The following is a 20,740-nucleotide window of genomic DNA, read 5'->3' on the forward strand; positions in this document are numbered from 1 at the left end:
GTGAGGGCTGGAACAAGGGTGAGGAGGCTGGGTTATTTTGATACTGCCAGCTATTATCCCAGAGCTGCCTCAGAATAGCTGCCTGGCCCAGGGATGGGCCTCCCCACAGGCTCCAGCTCTTTTTTGGAATTTTGTAAGCTGACTGGCACCTCTGCTCCCAAAGAGATAATTTCCTTCCTGGAGGGATGGGATGAGGGCAGTAGTGGCTGGCTGTAGCCTTACAGTGATGGCCTCAGGGAGGTGGCTGTGACCTTTTCTGGGCCTCATTGTCAGGTCTGTGGCATTTGATTTCAGTAGGCTGGGAATGTACAGTAATGGGTGTCCTCAGGCTGGTCATCACTCCTCTCTGGGCCTTTGTTTACTCCCATGTGGACTGAGGAAGTTAGAGAAGATGATCCCAATGTTTCTCTGTAGCACTAGTTCAGGAAAGGACTAAGCCTTCCACTTAGCTCTTGAACTGTGTTTTTTTGGCTCTCATGGCTTCCTTTTTCCCACCTTTGTTCACATTTATTCTGTATATAGCTATTAATCACTTGCTATGAACCAGACATTGTGCTAGGTGCTGGGGATGTGTTATGAGCAGGACAGATGCCAGTTCCTTATGGAGCTCACCTTCTAAAGTGAGAAACAAATTATGCACAGGTAATCAAATGAATTAAAAAAGTAATTTCAGGTAATAGTAAGTGCTATGAAGGAAAAAGATAACTGCAAAAAAAGAATAAAAGAAAGGAGAAATTTAGCCTGCCTGGTTCAGATGGTTGCTGTGAGAAGGGAGGAGTAAAAACAAAGGTCCTAAGGCAGGAAAGAATTTGATAAGCTTGAAGAAGGAGCTAGGGCCTGGGGGGGTGGGGGGTGGCTGAAACACTGTGAATGAGGGGCAGAAGGTAGGAAATATGATGGGAGAGGTGGGCAGGAAATTCAGGCCATGGTAAGGAGTCTGGGATTTCATTTGAGAAGAGTGTGGATATTTCCCAAGACTTAGCCCTCACACCTTTCCTATGAGCTCACCCCTCCCACAGTGTTATTCTTCATTCTTCCACCCAATTCCATCCTCCATCCATGACCTCATTCAGAGGGCTCACCCAGGCACTCACATATGACCCTTTTGTACTATGTAGGACATAGTTGAGACCCAACCCCTGTCATCTCCCAGGCCAGCCTGGTATAGGTCTCTGGTCCCAAGAAGCTCCCAGTCTCCAATGTCCACTAATTATGGAGCCTCCAAAGACCAGCTCAGTTTTCTTTAACATTTATTCTTATTGACCCCCTGCATCACAATCTCAAGCTACACTTCCTTCAAACAACAACAGCAACAACCACAGTTAAGATGTTGACGGTACTCGCCCTGTGCTGTACACTGAATGTTCATCATCTAATTTAATCCTCACATCAGCCTGAGGAAATAAGAACTAAAAGTATCCCAGTGTACAGATGAGGAAACTAAAGTTCAGAGAGATTACAGGACATGCTCATGGTCATATGTCAGAGATGGAACTTGCATTTCAACGTGGGTCATACTCACTGCACTAAGAACCTAATGTATCAGCTTTCTCTTGCTGCTTAATAAATCATCCCTAAACATAGTGGCTTAAGCCAACAATCATTTATATGCTTGTTTGTGTGGATTGGCAGTTTGGACATGCCTCAGCTAGGATAGCTCTTTTCTGTTGCACGTGGTTTTGTTTGGGCTTGTGCACTTGCAGTCAGCAAGTTGGCAAGATGGCTGGTCCTATATGGCCTCATTCACAGGTCTGGCTGCTGACTGAATCTGTGGCTTGAGTGCCTTGCTTCTCTTCTGTGGCTTCTTCAGCAAACTAGCGCAGGCTTCCTTACTTGATGACCTCCCAAAGGAAGAGAAACAAAGCAGCAAGGCCTCTCTTGAGGCCTAGGCTCAGAAGTGTCATAGGATCACTTTCACTGCATTTTATTGATCAAAGCCCACAATATGGCCAGCTAGCTCACATACAAGGAGAGAGGAAATAGATTCCATCTCTTGATGGGAAAAACATCAAGTCACATTACAAACAGTCATGTGTACAGGGATGGGTGGAATTGTTGTGGCCATTTTTGCAAACAACATACCACACTAAGTGACTAGTATAGAACTAGTTAAATACATTATGTTATAGCTACACATGGAATTATTAACCACAATAAAAGCTAATGTTTTGGGGTTTTTTGACCACCTAGTATGTGTCAGACACTACATAACATGCCATACATATATTAACTCATTTAATCTTTATAACAGTTCTGTGTTTTCATCCCCATTTAGAGAGTGAGCATACCAAATCTTAGAGAGGTTAAATAATTTGTGCAAGGTTACACAGCTAGTAAGTGGCAAAGCCATTAAAGAGAATGAGGACAATGGAACATCCTGGCATGTAAAACTGGCCCTGCAAAACTGTTACGTGATAAAAGGCAAGAGACAAAAGTTTGGTCAGAATACATTAAAAAAAAAAACATTGAAAGTAAGTAGGTGTGGCCTGGCTAGTGTGGCTCAGTGGTTGAGCGTCAACCTATGCACCAAGAGGTCACGGGTTTGATTCCCGGTCAGGGCACATGCCCCAGTGGGGCATTCAGGAGGCATCCAGTTGATGTTCTCTCTCATTAATGTTTCTCTCTCATCGATGTTTTTATCTCTCCCTTTTCCTTCCTCTTTCTAAAAATCAATAAAGAAAAAGAATTTTTTTAAAAAAGTGAGTAGATGTGTGTGTGTTGTATAATTTTACGTAAAAGCAGGAAAGATTGCCCTGGCTTGTGTGGCTCAGTTGGTTGCATATTGTCCCATACATCAAAAGCCAGCAGGTTTGATTCCCGGTCAGGGCACATACCCAGGTTGCAGGTTCCATCCCCAAGTAGGAGGCAACTGATTGAACACTGATGTTTCTCTTTCTCTTCCTCTCTCTCAAGTCAATTAAAAAAAAAAAAAAAAAAAAAAGGAAGGATTTACCATGAGCTGTTAATGGAGCTTATCTCTGAAGAGAGGAAGAAGAGAGAACTTCTACTCTAAACACCTGTGTCTGTCTGCATTATGCACATTTTTCTGTTTGCATTTTTGTACAACAAACAAATTTTTATTTCAGCACTCCATAAAGAAAAGCCTTTAAAAAATGCCTCTCACCTCATCCTGGCTAATTTGGCGCAACGGTTAGAGCGTTGGCCCATGGACCAGAGTCTCAGATCAAGGGTATGTGCCTCGGTTGGAGTTCAATCCCTGGCCCCAATCAGGGTCATGCAGGAGGCAACCAGTCAATGTGTCTCTCTCACATCGATGTCTCTCCCTCTCTCTCTCTTCCTCCTCTTCTCCCTCCCTCTCTGCCTCCCACTGTAGCTGAAGATAAATGGAAAAATATCCTTGGGTGAAGATTAAAGAAAAAGAAAAGTCTTTCACCTCTGTCTTTTTCTATTTGATTTTTATATTTACTTTTTTTTTCTTTTTTCAATACTTTCCCAGTGAAGGGAAGGAGGGAGGTAGAGAGGGGGGTTAGGAGGGAGGAAGGAATAAAAGGAAAGAAGGAAGGAATAGTTTGGATGGGAGAAAGGAAGGGGGAGGAAGGAAAAGAGGGGAGGGAGAGGGATGGAGGGAAGGAGGAAAGAAGGAAGAGAAAGTTTGGATGGGAGAAAGGGAGGGGGAGGAAGGAAAGGAAAAAAGGAAGGGAGGGAGAGAGAGGGATAGAGGGAGGGTGGAAGGAAGGAATCAAAGAGAGGTAGTTTGTTTGGGAGGAAGGAAGGGAGGGAGAGAGAGAGAGAGAGAGAGAGAGAGAGAGAGAGAGAGAGAGAGAGAGAGGAGGGGATAGAGCATGAACATGTTTTGTGGCAAATTAGATTACAGTTTAGTAACTGTCACTCTCTCCCCCAACTAGGAGTGGTTGATACTTCCCTGCTCCACGTGATTTGCTTTTGCCAGTGGAATATAAGTGAAAGAGACAATGTGCAAGTTCCAGCCTAGGCCTTAGGAGGTCTCTCATATTTTAACTGTCCCCCTCCCTTGGAATTGCCACCTCTGTCATAAGGGTGGAACTGTCATTGATGCATTGTGTCTTTCGAAACAGAGAGCTAGTCTTTTTTTTCTTTTTTTAATCCTCACCCGCATAGAGCAAGGGAGAGAGAGAGAGAGAAACATTGATGTGAGAGAGACACATCAACTGGTCGCCACCCACACGACCCCAACCAGGGCCGGAACAAACCGCAACCAAGGCACTTGCCCCTAGCAGAAACTGAACCTGGGTCTCTCTGGACCACGGACTGACGCTCTAACCACTGAGCCAAACTGGTCAGGGCCAGAGCACTAGTCTTAAGTTGGTATAGGAAAGTCTAGGCTAAGAATAATTTTCTATTTTGATGTTTAATTTGTATTACATTTTATTATTATTATTGTTTATTTAGTATTATTTTTATTTATTTTTGTTACAGATGTTTCTCCTTTTTTCCCCATTGACACCCTTCTCCCCATCCCCCCCACCCTGTCCCTAGCTTTGTTGTCCTTGTCCATTGGTGTCCGTACATGCATGTAAGTTCTGTGGTTTATCTCTTCCCTCCACCCCCCTTTTCTGAGGGTTGTCAGTCTGTACCCTACTTCCACGATTCAGAATCTATCCTGTTCCTCAGACTGTTATGTTCATTATATTCCACAAATAAGTGAGATCATGTGATATTTGTCTTTCTCTGCTTCGCTTGTTTCGCTTAGGATAGTATTCTCCAGGTCTCTCCATGTCGTCTCAAAGGATAAGAGATCTTTCTTTCTTACAGCTGCATAGTACTCCATTGTGTATATGTACCACAACTTTTTTATCCATTCATCTACTGATGGATACTTGGGCTGTTTCCAGATGTTAGCTATTGTAAGTAGTGCTGCTACTTACATGGGGGTACATATATTCTTTCTGATTGGTGTTTCAGGCTTCTTAGGGTATATTCCTAGAAGTGGGATCACTTGGTCAAATGGCAATTCAATTTTTCATGATTTGAGGTAACACCATAGTGTTTTCCATAGTGGCTGCACCAGTCTGCATTCCCACCAGCAGTGTTCTAGAGTCCCCTTTTCTCCACACCCTCGCCAACACCTGTTGTTTGATGATTTGTTGATGGCCATTCTGAGACATGTGAGGTGATACCTCATTGTTGTTTTAATTTGCATCTCTCTGATGATTAGTGAGGATGAGCATTTCTTCATATGTCTCAGCCATTTGTATGTCCTGTTTGGAGAGGTGTCTATTTAGTTCCTCTGCCCATTTTTTTTTTTTTTTTTTTTTTGGCATTCATTTTCGGATAGAGTGGGAGGGAGAGGAAGAGAGAGAGAGAGAAAAATGTTGATGTGAAAGGGACACATCGAGTGGTTGCCACCCACACAACCCAACCAGGGCCAGGGACAAACTGCAACAGACGTATGTGCCCGTGGCAGGAACTGAACTGGCCCTCTCTGGTCCGCGGGACGACGCTCTAACCCCTGAGCCAAACTGGCCAGGGCATCTCTGCCCATTTTTTAATTAGGTTCTTTGTCTTCCTCTTGTTTAGTTGTATGAGCACTCTATATATTTTGGAAATTAACCCATTATCTGATGTATCATTGGCAATTATGATCTCCATATAGTGGGTTCCCTTTCCATTTTGATGATTGTTTCTTTTGCTGTGCAGAAGCTTTTGAGTTTGATGTAGTCCCATGTGTTCATTTTTGCCTTTGCTTCTGTTGCCTTAGGTGATGTATCAGTGAAAATTCTGCTGCGTATGATGTCCAAAATTTTGTTGCCTACATTTCTTCTAGGATTTTTATGGATTCACGGGTCACATTTAAGTCTTTTGTTTATTTTGAGTTTATTTTTGTGTATGGTGTAAGTTGATGGTCTAGTTTCATTTTTTTTTTTTTTTTGCATGTAGCTGTCCAATTTTCCCAGAACCATTTATTAAAGAGGCTATCTTTACTCCATTGTATGCTCTTGCCACCTTTGTCAAATATTAATTGAGCATAATGTCTTGGGTCCATTTCCGGGTTCTCTGTTCTGTTACACTGGTCTATATGCCTATTCTTGTGCCAGTACCAGGCTGTTTTGATTACAGTAGCTTTGTAGTATAACCTGATATCTGGTATTGTAATCCCACCTACTTTGTCTTTCTTTTTCAAGATTGTGTGGCTATTTGGGGTCTTTTTTGGTTCCATATGAACTTTTGAAGTATTTGTTCTAGTTCTGTGAAATATGTTGTTGGTATTTTGATGGGGATTGCAGGAAAACATTTTAAAGGGGTAGAGTTGGTAATCTGTATCAAATGCTGTTGAGAGGTCAAGAAGATGAGAACCAAAAAATGAATTAGCAAAGTAAAAGGCATTGTTGTTGTTTTAAAAAAATATATTTTTTTCTTTATTGATTTTAGAGAGGGAGGAAGGGAGAAGGAGAGAACATTGATTGGCCATCTTCTGCATGACCCCCACTGGGGATTTGGCCCACAACCAGGGCATGTGTCCTGACCAGGAATCAAACTGGTGACCTCTCTTGGTGCATGGGTTGATGCTCAACCACTGAGCCACATCAGCTGGGCAGGCATTGTTGCTTTGACATAAAAGAGTTTAGGCAGAATGGTGGGAGCAACAGTCTGATTGGAGTGGGGTTAAGAGAGAGCAGGAGATTTAAATACACACATACAGAAAGACAGAAAGAAAAAGAAAATCTATTTTTTTAAGAGTAGAAAGTCAGCCCTGGCCAGTCTGGCTCAGCAGTTAGAGCGTCGGCCTGCGGTCCAGAGAGACCCCAGTTCAGTTCCCGCTAAGGGCATGTACCTCGGTTGCAGTTTGTCCCTGGCTCTAGTTGGGTCATGTGGGAGGCAGCCACTTGATGTGTCCCTTTCACGTCGATGTTTCTCTTGTCTCTTCCTCTCTCTTCCTCCCACTCTATCTGAACAAAAAATGAAAAAATGTCCTCAGGTGAGGATAAACAAAACAAAACAAAACAAAAGAGTAGAAAGTCAACTAATATACCTAGAAGAGTAAGAATTATAAAATCACTATTTGGCAGTCAACATAGTAATAATTGTTTCAGGAGAGACTCATTCATGGATGCTGCAGTCAATTGTAGATTAAGGTTTGATTAGAAACAGATATTTGCATAGTCTTAGAGTTCTTCTCGTAAGATAGTTATTAATTACAAACGGTAAAATAGTAACTTTACAGAGAAGAAACCCAGCAGGCACATCAACCAACTGATCAAAGTGAGCATCATCATTACTGGGGCACAATGACATCATGTGCTTCCTGATATGAGGCACGTAGAAGAACACAGCATTCCTTCAGTGGTATTTCTGCCAATAATGCTTAACAGATCCATCAGGAAACATTAGAAGAACCCAAATTGAAGGTATTGCTACAAAATAACTGGCCTGTACTCTAAAAAAAATGTTGAGGTCATGAAAGACTAAGAATGACTGAGGAGCAGTCTAGGTTAAGGAGACTAAAGAAACACAAGAACTAAATATGGATAGAGATCCTGGAACAGGAAAAAATGCTTTTTACTTTCTCTAAAGGATATTAATGGAACCATTGGTGAAATTTGAGTAAGGTCTGTGCATTAGATAATAGTATTATATCAATGTAATAATTCCTGATCTTGGTTTTTGTAAGAGAATGTCCTTACTTTTAGGAAATACACATTGGTTTTTAGAGATAAAGGGACTCATGTCTACAACTTACTGTATAAGACTTCAAGAGGAGGCCCGGCCAGTGTAGCTCAGTGGTTGAGTGTTGACCCATGCACCAGGAGGTCACCAGTTCAATTCCCAGTCAGGGTACATGCCCAGGTTGTGGGCCAAATCCCCAGTGAGGGGCATACAGGAGGCAGCCAATCAATGTTCTCTCTCATTGATGTTTCTGTCTCTTTCCCTCTCCCCTCCTCTCTCTCTCAAATCAATAAAGAAAAAAAAAAAGAGTTCAGGAGGAGGGGGGAAGGAAGAGAGAATGATAAAGCAAGGATGGATTGGTATTTGATATATTTTGTATTACTTTTGCACCCTTTCTATAATGGAAGGAGAGCAAGTAGAGACACTGAGGCAGTGGGCACAAACAACTTTTATGAGGGGTTTTACTTTAGGACTGAGGAAGGGGTGGTAAGTGGAGAGCAAAGTGGGGTTGAGAGAAGTTACTTAAATGCAGAAATACTAGCATATTTTTATGTTGATGAGATTGACTCAGTAGATTGAAAATAATGATGCACGAGGGAAAAGTCGGAGATACACAGATGGAAGCATGGCCTGGGGCATAGATAGTTGGTCCATGGTCACAAAGGAGAGGGCAGTGCATTTATAAGTGGTACCAATGAGGATCAGCAGGTAGCTGTCTAGTAGTGGAAGCTTGTGGAAGTATTTTCTGATTGCTGTAATTTTCCCTTTGAAATTGGAAACAAGGTCCTCAGCTAAGAGTGAGAATGGGGGAGAAAGTGATGGAGGTTTGAGAAGAAGATAGGAAGAAATTGCCTGGGAAGAGGGAATGGATCAAGGGAACTGCAGTGTAATTATCAGGAGTACTGAACACCCCATTGGGGCAGCCAGCAGGTAAGTACAGTGAGACCAGTCCACAGGGTGGTGTGTTGTTCTTCAGCCACACTCCACTGCAGGGGAATAAGCACAGGGAGACAGAGAGCTGGCATCAACCACTGGGTGTTTAGCCAGAGAGGAGCCGGGGCATCTTTTGGGAGTGTGCAGTGCATGGGGATAATGACACTCCATGGGCTTTAATCAGGTAGGAGGGAGGTGAGGACACGAGGGAAAGGTGGGGGCTCAGTGGATCAGAGGTTCCAGTGGGGCTGAAGGACTGTCAGAGCTGGGAACTAGAGAGAATGCACTGGAAAGGTAGGAGAGGATGGGCATTGAGTTCAATGCTTGAAATTGAGGTAATGGGCAGGGGTGGTAGTGCAGTTGATGAATATGACAGGTCAACTGCCGTGGACTGCGTTGGTGGAAAGGCCATATGTTGGTGTCTCCAGCCAATAGCCAGCCATAGAGCCTTCTCACAATCACAGGCCTGGCCAGTATCTGATTGTAACAAAGAACTGCTCAGCTGGTCTTTCCAATGTTCCTGACTCACATACAGTGAGGGGAAAAAATGGTTGTTTTAAGCCACCAAATATTAGAGTGGTTTGTGATTCAGCAGTAGTAACCAGACTGAATTGTTGGTTCCACTGGGATTTTGAGAGTATATTAAGTCCTAATGCCCTAAGACATGGGTTTTCTGTAATGAAGTAACTTCTCCACTTCTTCTATTTGGAAGTTAGAGATACCAAGGTTCTGAGAGGTTTCGTGACTTACCTAAACTTGCACAGCTAGTGAGTAGTAAATTGGGCTCTGAGCCCAGGCAGTGTGGCAAACGAGCCTCTCCCCAGTGCACGGCACAGCGTCTGGCACGTGCAGGCATGCTGAACACTGAACTGAATTGTGCCTGGGATTCCCTCTGCCTTCCATTTCCCTCAGTTTCCTCCTTCCTTTCAAGTTGTCTCGGATGTCGTAGTCCATCTCTCTCCTCCAGGTGGCCATTTAGTCAGTAGGTTCTCCTGAGTATCTAGTTTGGGGCAGACACTTCTCTCGGTTCCCAGTACCCAGAAGGAAACAGATCAAGGTCCTGCCGGAGCTCAGTCAAGTGGGGAGAAGATAATTAGACAAATCTACCCTTGAAAACTGAATTATTGCTAAGAGAGACCAGTGGGTGGGATATGAGAAAGCATTAACAGGAAAAGCCAACCTAGTGGAGAGAAGGAGGAGGAGTTTGCCTGGGGAAGGCAAGGAGTGAGTCACCTGTGGGCTGACCAAGGAGGAGCGCACAGGCACAGATCCTAAGATAGAAACATGTCTGGCTCTTTAAAGGCCCAAGGAAGAGCCCAGTGTGGCCTGAACATAAATGGGGAGTGGGGGAAATTAGTTAGGAGGGGTGGGCAGTGTCCTGTGCACCATGTAGAGGAGTTTAGCTTAAGGACAATAGGGAGCTATGGAAGGTTTAAGTGAGGGAGTGAATTCATATGATTTTACATTTATAAAAGATCTCTGTCTGCTGTGTAGGGAGCAAGGGGGAAGGAAGCAGGAGTGGTCCACATGAGAAGGGATGGTGGCATAGGAAGGAAGTGATGGAGATGGAGAGAAATGGATCAGTTTGGGACCTGAAGTCCACCACGAGGAAACTAAGGTCCAGTGCTTCCAAGGACAGCACCTTTCTAGCTCTCCCAGCCCGTTGGGGCTTTCAGATACTTCCCTGTGGAATGACAAGTGGGCAGTTGGATTGGAGGATAGGTGGGCAGGGAAGGTGACCCCTGACCTTTCCCTGATGACCTGTGATATAGAATTGGGCTTTGAGGGAGCCATAGGGACCTTACTGGGCAAATGGAGCATGTCCTTAGAGGACCATTGAATCACTCTTCATTTAACACCGGGCAGGCTGCTTCCATTCTGTGAGCCATAGTTTCTACCTTGGTAACATGGAAAAGGATAGTACCTACCACACTTTGGAGACATCACCCCTGTATTACAGATGAAAAAATTGAGCCTCAGAGAAGGGGAGTTACTGTCCCAGAGTCACCCATGAGTAAGTGTCACAGCTCAGATGGGAACTCAGGCCAGAGCCTGTGCTCTTGACCTCTTAGCTGCCCCATGTTCCCATCCACCCTCTTCTGGGGGCCCTTTGGGCTTGGAGACACTCAGCTCACCCAACATGGTCTTTCCACAAGGCCCAGGAAATCCAGAGCTGGATGCTGGGTTGTTAGGAGCATCGGCTTGGATTCAATTTCCACTCCCACTCAGGGACATTATGTCTGAACCTCAGTTTCCCCCTCTGTAAAATGGGGTAACACTACACACTGTATAGTACCTGGCAGAGGAACTGTGAGGATACAATGATTTGTACACGGAAGTCACTGGCCCAGCACAGTGCCTTTTGAGTGCTGGCTGCCACTCTGATTGTCATGCAGTATAACTGTGGGTTGGAAACCTAGGGGACCCAACATTCCTTTTAACAACAATTGTAACAGTTCTTTTCCAAAATGAAATTCCCGGATAACATAATCTACTGACACGCATAATTTCCAGCATAAATAATATCCTAATAGTAATATACAAGAAAAGAAAATGAAAGTAATTTAGAATAAATTACTATGTACATATCTGGGTACAATACACAGGAAACATCACAAAGTAGTTGGAAGGTCATGGCTATGGGAAGAAATCACTGTGACTCTGTGGGCTGAATCAGGAGCCCTGGTAACTCAAACAGCACGACCTCCTCATGGTGTCATCGTCCAAAATGCGAGCAGTTCTAGGTCAAGTTCTGAACCAAACACAACCTGATCTGGTTCCAACTTATGTGGAGGTGACTTTCCTGGCAGGGTCACTGTACATTAAAACCAAGCAAATATACTCTATGCTGGAAAAGGGCAAAATTATAGACAATAAAAAGACCAGTTATTGCCAAGGATTTGGGGGAAGGAGAGGCGGGATGAATAGATGGTGCACAGGGCATTTTGGGGGCAGTGAAATCCTTCTGTGTGATACTGTAATGATGACTACAGAACATTATGCATTTTTCAAAATCCAACACCAAGAGTGAACTTTAACATAAACAATGGACTTTAGTTAATAATAATGCATCAATATTGGTTCTTCAACTATAACAAAGGTATCACAAGCTATTAATAATAGGAGAAACCATGTGTGTTAGGGAGACAAAGTATGAGGTACTCTGTCATTTCTGCAAATCTAAAACTGCTCTAAAAAATAAAGTCTAGCCCTGGCCAGTTTGGCTCAGCAGTTAGAGCATCAGCCTGTGGACCAGAAAGTCCTGGGTTCGGTTCCTGCTAAGGGCACGTACCTCGGTTGCAGTTTGTCCCTGGCCCTGGTTGGGGTCATGTGGGTGACAACCAGTCGATGTGTCTATCTTACATCGATGTTTCTCTCCCTCTCTCTTCCTCCCTCACTCCCTCCTACTCTATCTGAAGATAAATGCAAAAATGTCCTCGGGTGAGGATAAAAAAATAAAATAAATAAATAAATAAAGTCTAGTACAAATGAACCAAACCAAACCAAACCCCACACACATAGTGTTTGTATGTGAATCAAATTTGGTCCCAGGCTCAGATAATTAAAAACAGGGTTTTCATCAATGCCAGTTACTAAAGGGGAATTTGAATGCCCAAATAGGAACTTGGGACCCGTTGTAGGATGTCTGCACCCTTGCTCCCCTCCTGCTGTATGCCTGAGGCACCCCCTGTCCCCCCATCACTGGGGACTTCCCGGGCTCCTGGTCATGCTACCCCACTTAGGATCTTGGCACTAGACCTTTGCCCCCTGTCCCTTCACCATGAAGAACATCCTTCAGAATCACAGCCACCTGCTTGCTGATCTTGGGTAATGGTGACAGAATCGCCTGATTGAAAAATCTCCCCAGCCTCAGGAACCTCAAGGTGCCACTGTAGACACAGCACACCTTTCAAATTCCTACTTCAAATCTAGACCCAGCTGCTTATTCACTGTGTGACCTTGAGTGAATTAGATCACTTCACTGTGCCTCAGTTTCCTCATTGAGGGGAAAGAATGTGATAATGCCTCACTGAGTATATTTGTTCATTCAGTAAATACCTATTGAGCACCTACTGTTTGTACTGAGGATATAACAGTAAACAAAAGAGATAAACATCCCTGCCTTATTGAAACTCAAGTTCTCATAAAGAGGATAGACAAAAATCAAGTAAATATATAAGATAATGTCAAGGATAAAGAGAAAGAAGATGGGGTCATAGAAACAGAATAGTGCAGGAGCTCCATGGTGAGTAAAGTCATGGAAATCTTCCCAGAGGAGGTGGCATTTGAAAGAAGATCTGAATGAGTGAAGAAGCAAGCCATGCAAGTATGGATCCCAGGCAGAAAGAACAGCAAATAACAAAGCCTTGAGGTGAGAACATGCTTGGTGTATCTGGGAAATAGCAAGGAAGCCAGGGCAGCTGGCAGGAGTATGTGGGAGGAGAGAGGAAATTAAGATAGAACAACTGTGTAAGGAATTTGAATTTTATTCCAAGCGTAGCAGGGAGAAAACTTGGTTACTCACTGGGAAGTCCTCTCATGTTGTATGCCCTTGCATGTGAGAAAAGTAGACGGCACACTCTAAAGCCATCCTTCTGTCCATGACCTGGTCTGGGTCCTTTCAATGGAAAGTGTCCTTCCTCTCCTCCCTGGTGTCAAAAAGGGCTGGTGGTGGAAGCAACAGTCAGGCTGTAGTTCCCATAAAGTGCCACCAGGTGACGACTCTAGGTTGTGTTTCTAACGTGGATTATTGATTCCAGAGTGGTGATTCCCAAACATCATCAGATCATCTGGAGAGCTTGTTAATTTTTTTTTTTTATCTTCACCTGAGGACATTTTTGCATTTATCTTCAGATAGAGCAGGAGGCAGAAGGAGGGGAAGAGAGAGAGAGAAACATCAATGTGAGAGAGACACATCGAGTGGTTGCCACCCACACAACCCCAGCAGGGGCCAGGGAAAAACTGCAACTGAGGTACGTGCCCTTAGTGGGAACCGAACCCAGGACTCTGTGGTTCGCAGGCCAATGCTCTAACCACTGAGCAAAACCGGCCAGGGTTGGAGAGCTTGTTAAAACACCTACAGCTGGACTTGACCTTCAGAATGTCTGATCTGTAGTTCTGCAGTGGGGTCCAAAAACCTGCATTTCTAACAAGTTCCAAGTGATGTTGATGCTACTGGTTCAGGGACCCCACTGTAAAAATCCGTGGTTGGAGCCCTATGGTAGAAACACAGGTAGGGTAACAGAGGTGTCTGACCAAAACACTTCATATCTTTCTATTATATTTAGAATTAAATGTAGGTCTCTGGCCAGGCCCCCTTCATCCCCACCATGATTCAGATTCTGCTTTCTTCCCACACTTCATCTCCTGCCAGTTGCTGTAACTATGGCCACAATGTTCCTTGAAGCCTGATCTTGCATCAGGGCCTTTGCACATGCTGTACCTCTCATCTGGGGTGCTTTCCCCCCAGCTTTTTCATTGGCTGGCCTCCTTTCATTCCTCATGTCTTAGCTTGAGTGTCACCTCTTCAGGGAAGCTTCCTGAACCCCTCTCTAAAGCTAATGGCCCTGCTTGTGTACATCCTGTTCTTTTCCTTTTTAGTGCTTGTGGTGATTAAAAAAAAATTTTTCTTTTATTGATTTGTTTTAGAGAGGAAGGGAGAGGGAGAGAGAGATAGAAACATCGATGAGAGAGAACATCAATTGGCCACATCCTGCGTGCCCCCCTACTGGGGATTTGGCCTACAACCTGGGTATGTGCCCTGACTGGGAATCAAACTGGTGACCTTTTGGTGCATGGGTTGACGCTCAACCACTGAGCTACATCAGCTGGGCACTTGTGGTGATTTTTGATTATTTATCTTCTAACTCAATTAACCAATCATCTCTCTCTTGTCTAGACTTTAGGCCCTTGAAGGCAGGGACTATATTGTCTTGTTTTCTGCTTTATCCCAAGTGCCCAGGACAGCGCTTGGCAGCAAGCAGGCCCCCAGAAAAAGTGAAGTGATTAAGCCAGCAAACAAAAAACTCATGAACACAGACAGCAGTATGGTGATTACCAGAGAAAAAGGAGGGTAGGGGGAGGTAGAAGAGGGCAAAAGTAGTAATAAATTGTGACGGAAGGAGACTTGACTTGTGGTGGTGAACACACAATACTATACACAGATGATGTATTATAGAATTGTGCACCTGAAACCTACAGACTTTTATTAACCAATGTTAGCGGGTGAGCAGGGACTCCATGCAAAGTAGACTTACGGATGGTGCGATGTGTGGTGTCACCTCACCCTCCTCCGGGACCTGGTGGTCAGAGTGCTCTGGAAGGAAATGAAGATGAATAAGACCATGTTTGCAAACAGTTTAGTCTTGTGAGTGTTCCTAGCTCACTGTCCACCCTGGTGAATGTAGGGGCTGCTGCTCAGAGTTCTGGGTTGCTGGGCAGAGACACTACGCATATAACAAGCCGGCAGGTGTTCAGCACTGTAAGATTTATAAAGTTCTTCTACCTCCATTACTGCATTGCAGTCCCAGGTTTTTTTTTTGTTTTTTTTGTTTTTGTTTTTTTTTTTAATCCTCACCCGAGGACATTTTCCATTTTTTGTTCAGGTAGAGTGGGAGGGAGAGAGAGGAACAGAGAGAGAGAAACATCGATATGAAGGGACACATCGAGTGGTTGCCACCCGCACAACCGACCAGGGCCGGGGACAAACTGCAACCGAGGTACATGCCCTTAGCGGGAACCGAACCCGGGTCTCTCAGGACCGCAGGCCGACGCTCCAACCGCTGAGCCAAACCGGCCAGGGCAGCAGTCCCAGGTTTTAAAAAAAATAGTCCAAAACTTGGAAAAAAAAGCAAAAGGAGGACCGTATGTCCTTTGAGCAACATACTGGAGCATTGTCCAACAGGCCAACTCAGATTAGTTCACTAACTGTCTAAGAGAATAGATCTCTGTCTGACTTGTCATTCCTTATTTACTGGGGCCCAAATTCAAGGCAGTTATGGGCTCACTTGTAGATTTAAGTTGCAAATCATTTTTCTCCAGTAGAAAAGATCACCTCCAAGGTTGCATTTGTTTTGTCCTGTAGGACATCAACCAGTTTCACTTTGCAATCCTATTTCAGCATGTTGTCTTTCCTTGGCTGTGAACCTTACAGACTCTCTTTAACACTTTGAAGCAGAGTCACTGGCCTGCTGATGAGTTAATATCAATGAATTACATACGATTTTGGCACATGCTCAGTTTTTATTGATATGAGAGCCATGTTTTTAACTTTTAGAAAGTTAGCTTTTGGGACCAGCACCACCTTTGTGAGAGGGGCTGATCGTCCCTGTTGTCCACACGGGTCTAGTGCCGCACAGAGAGGTACAGTAATTGTCTCCATGAGCAAAAATAGTACAGCTGGAACGTGACCTTGGTTGACCTGACCTCAGAGCCCCAAGTCCTTTGGTGATGCCACATCCAGGGGCCCTGTGTTGTTCTGGGCATTTTATAAACTCGTCCAATTTAATTCTCACAACTCAACAAATCCAATGAAGTGTTACTCTTTCAATTTTAGAGACGAGGAAACAGAAGAGCTGGCGATGAAGTCACCCAATGTCACTGAACTCTTTGAAGGCTGAAGTCAAGCATTTCGGAGTCAGACAGACCTGAGCGTTGACTCTGGCTCGCACTCTCCCTAGCTATGTGACCTCAGGCAAGTTACTTACCTAATTTCTCTAAGCCCGTTTAAGATGGGTATAAGGGCCCATCCCATGTGGTACCTGTTGGCAATGTTTATAAACAATCTAACTAAGCCTGCCCCCAGCCCTTCCCCACAGCACTCAGTGTCACCAGCCTCTCTTGTTTTGGAATCAGGAGGGACAGTGACATTGATCTGGCATTGACCGTTGCCAGGCTAGCTGGGATCAGAAGGATTCTGGAAGGATAGGCAGGTGCCTGGGGAAAACAGGGGAGAGGAGCTGCTGAGCAGAAGTGTGGGAGAGCTTAAATGAGTCCTCAGGGTGCTGGGATGGGTGCAAGTATGGAGAGCTGGACAGGGACTCCAATCTGTCAGCAAGAAACAGCTGTATAGCTTGGGCTTTGGGGAGGCAGCCTGAAGCTTCCAAATCTGTAAAATGGAATAATAATGACTCTTTCCTGTTTTGGATTATTGTGAGGCCCCTGGGGTTTAACTGGAAATGTGCTGTTCTAGAGTGTTCTCTGGGACTTTACCCTCCACTCAAAGTAAATAGACCCTTGACTGTGGTCTTTGTGAAACCTGACTATGTTATCCATCATGTAATGATAAGGTCGATAACATCTGCAACAGTTTAGGGCCACTGGGAGGTTATCCCCTCAGAGTTTTGGGCTATTGGGTCAGAAACATGGCACAAATACACAGCTGAGGGTGATTTAGGGCTTTGCAATATACAAAGCCCTTCCACATTATTGCATTGCATCCTTGTGTTGAGACTTATTCTGAGGCAGAGAGGTTAGGTGACTTGCCTAAGGCCACACCGCTAGCAAGTGGTAGAGCTGGGCCCGGAGCACAGACAGCCTAGTTCCCCAGCTGGCCTCTGAGTGGAAAGATGGGTCACACGGCAAGCTGAGAAGCCTGTGGAGGGACCCGAGGCTCCTCTGGCCATGCTTGACTCTCCTCTGTTCCCCATATCTGCTCCCTGAAAGTTGCTGGAGGTGAGGGGAAAGGTTGGGGTGGGGTGCCGAGCCTGAGGAGGAGGCTTTAGGACCCAGGCCAGGGGGTGGGGAAGGAGAGGATGGAGGAAGGTATCTCCTTCCCCCCAGAGCAGCTGAGGGGAAAGATAAAGTCCTGAGGAGATATACCAGGGCCCCGATGAGAAGGAAAGGAAGAGGCTGGGAGGTGGAGGAACAGCTGCAAAGGGAGGAAGCAGAGTTCAGTGTCCCAGGGGACAGGGCTAGGGTTGGGGTGGGGGCAGGCCGGGCCCTTGGACTGGGTTCTGGTCTCAGACCCTGCCACACTCCACAGGTGGCAGGACCCTGAAGCAAGCAGGGTCCTGCCACCCTGTGCTAGGTGATTCTGGGGCCACTGAGGCAAGCCCAGGGTCCCTGTCCTTGGTGACACACATTCTGAGCCCAGCTGAATGACCAGATGGACATTCCATTAATTTGTTCATTGATTGAGTCATTCATTTATTCAACAGATATCTATGGAGGGCTCACCATGTGCCAGACTGGGCTCCCAGCAGGAAACAAAGTTCCTCTGAAGAGAGACTACGTTTCTCTTCAAGGAGCTGCCTATCTAATGGGGAGACGAACAAGGCACAGGAAACAAATCAGTGTACAATCTCACATCAGACTGTAAAGCCAGTGAGGTGGTGATGAGTGATTGGTGCAGAGCTGTTTTCTGAGAGTGGTCAAGGAGGACCTCTCTGAGGAGGTGACATTTAAGCAAAGATCTGAAGGAAGTGAGGCAGCAGCTATGTGAATCTGGGGGAAGAGTGTTCCAGGCAGAGGGGATAGCTAGTGCAATGGCCCTGTGGCAGGAGCATGCCTGAAAGGCCAAGAGGCCAGTGTGCGTGGAGACGAGTGAGTGAAGTGAGCGATGAGGGCAGACAGGAGTGGCAAGGACTGAAGCAGGGAGCCCAGGGAAGCTTGTGCATTTGGCTGGTCATCAAGGATGGCGTCTTGGCCGACAATTGGAAGCACTAGAGATGAAGGAAAATAAAACTGTCTTGCATGCTTACTACTAGTCAGGCACTAGTCTAAGTGCTTGACATTTAATCCTCACTATAACTTTTAGGGTAGGTCATTTTTTCTTTTCTTTTCTCTCTTTTTTTCATTTTTAACTTTTTTTTTAATCCTCACCCGAGGACATTTTTTTTTTTAAATCCATTTCAGATAGAGTGGGAGGGAGAGAGAGAGGAAGAGAGAAAGAGAAACGTCGATGTGAGAGAGACACATCGACTGGTTGCCAACCCGCATGACCACAACCAGGGCCGGGGACAAACTGCAACCGAGGTATGTGCCCTTAGTGGGAACCGAACCTGGGTCTCTGGTCTGCAGGCCGATGCTCTAACCACTGAGCGAAACCGGCCAGTGCAGGTCATTATTCCTTAATGTACATGTCCATTTATATCTACACAGATTACCACTTTTTTTTATTGAGTCAAAATTTAATAACATAAAATCAACCATTTAAAGTTGACAATTCAGTGCCATTTAGTGCATTCACGAAGTTGTACAACCATCACTTCCATCTGGTTTCAAAACATTTTATCACCAAAAGACAACCTGTAACCATTAAGGGGAAGTAGTGTTTTATCCTCATTTTACGGATGAACACGGGCAGGTGGAGGCACTTGCCCCAGGTCACACAGCCAGGAGGTGGAACAGGTTGGCTGCAGGTGTCGGGAGGAACAGATGACAAGCTCCCACAAGCTCCTCGGATGATTCCAGTCCCTTTGGGCATTCCCAAGTACCAGCACCAAACTGTCTTATAAGGAGGGCATGCCTGCGCCCCTGCTGGGATTTTGTTTTATGGAAGAGGGGAGCATTTAAGGCCAGAAAAGAGGGAACCATCTGGAAGGTTGAACAGTGGCCCCAGCACCCTCTCCCACGTAGCAGGGGAACGGAGGTGCTGGAGCCAGACTGAGTTAAAATCCCCTTTGTCCCAGCTGCTAGCTGTGCGATCTTGTCCACCAGCAAGACCCCTCTCCTTCACCTTCCTCCTTTTCTGTGAAGTGCAGATAATCCAAGCACCCACTTCATTGGGTGCTAGGAGGAGTGAGTTACCCATGAACAGTACGTGCTCAATAAACAGCAGACTGTGTTCGCTTGGCTGCGCTTTCTGGCCCTGGGAATGAGTTCGACAGATGCCTAGTGCAACCTCAGTGTTGGGACGTATGAACCATCTGGAAGGAGGCACCTCCATTACTAGAAAGAACACAGTCTGGCTGACTGGTAAGTGATCACAGATTCCCAAGGTTGAGAGCATGGTGCTAATTTTTTAAAACAATTGTATCAGGATATAATTAGCATAAAATCAAAGGTACTCAAGGTTATCCGTCTTAGTGTCTCTTTCCATAGGTTTTGACAAATGTATGCCCTGTGTAACCACCACCTAATCACAACACAGATAAATCCATCACCCCAAAGCAGCCCTGTCCCCCTCACCCATCAATCCCACCTCCTGGGCCCAGGCCACCGCTAATTTGATTTCTGTCACTATCACTTGGTTTTGCCTCCTCTAGAATTTCATGTAAGTGGAATCAAACAGCTGGTACGGTTGTATGCCTGACTTCTTTTATTCATCTTAATGTCTCTGAGATTCATCCATGCTATTGCAAGTACCAGCAGTCTGTTTCTTTTTATTGCCTAGCAGTATTCCTCAAATATTGCTTAAACATATCCATTGGTTCATTTTTTATTCAGTACAGAGCAGGCCCCAGTACATGTCCAAAGATTCTCTGTCTTCCCTTTCTGATCCTCGGGTGCAGCTCCATCCACGCGAGGAGAACCTCACTCTGAGCGGGTCCTGGGAGGGTGGATGAAGCCCTCACTCTTGGGGTGGACCATGCCAAAACAGCAAACCTCGCTCTTGCCAGCATTGGTTACTCTCTTGGTAAAGCTCTGCAATCTTCTCTCCTCTGTGGACTCACTCCCAGGCGACGCCACCCAGCCCTGTGACTTTAGTCCACCCATACCCTGGTGACCCTTAAATGTAGATCTAAAGAGTAGATCCAGCCTCTCTCCTGAGCTCTGGCTGCTGATATCCAGTTGCCCATTGACAGTGGTCTCACCTGCTCCTCCTGCATTTCTCCCTGACTCAGTAAAGGGGCTACCCAATACCTAGGGACCTCTTTGTCTCCTCCCACCTCCTCCCGGCTTCTTGTCCACCACCTGGTCCTGTTGGTACCATCTCTCACATACATCTAGAACCCATCCCATCTCTTCAACCCCATCAATCACCTTCATCTTTTAGTTGAACTGCTATGGCAGGAACCCCACCCAGCCATGCAGACAATATCCATTTCAGACTTGAGAGCTGATGGCCATGGGTGAGTGTGGGCTTTTGAGGACACAGCTGGGAACCCCAGGTCTAGATGTAAGTCCTGTCTATGCTGCTACCCATCTTTGATCCTCAGCAAGCCACATCCCCTCTCCAGTTTCAGTTTCCTCCTCCCTGGAGTAGGGATGAATACGTCTGCCTTGCTGGGCAGTTGAGAAGGTCAGGTATTTATTGAGC

The sequence above is a fragment of the Molossus molossus genome, unplaced genomic scaffold (assembly GCF_014108415.1).
Source record: "Molossus molossus isolate mMolMol1 unplaced genomic scaffold, mMolMol1.p scaffold_m16_p_6, whole genome shotgun sequence".
Classification (NCBI taxonomy): domain Eukaryota; kingdom Metazoa; phylum Chordata; class Mammalia; order Chiroptera; family Molossidae; genus Molossus; species Molossus molossus.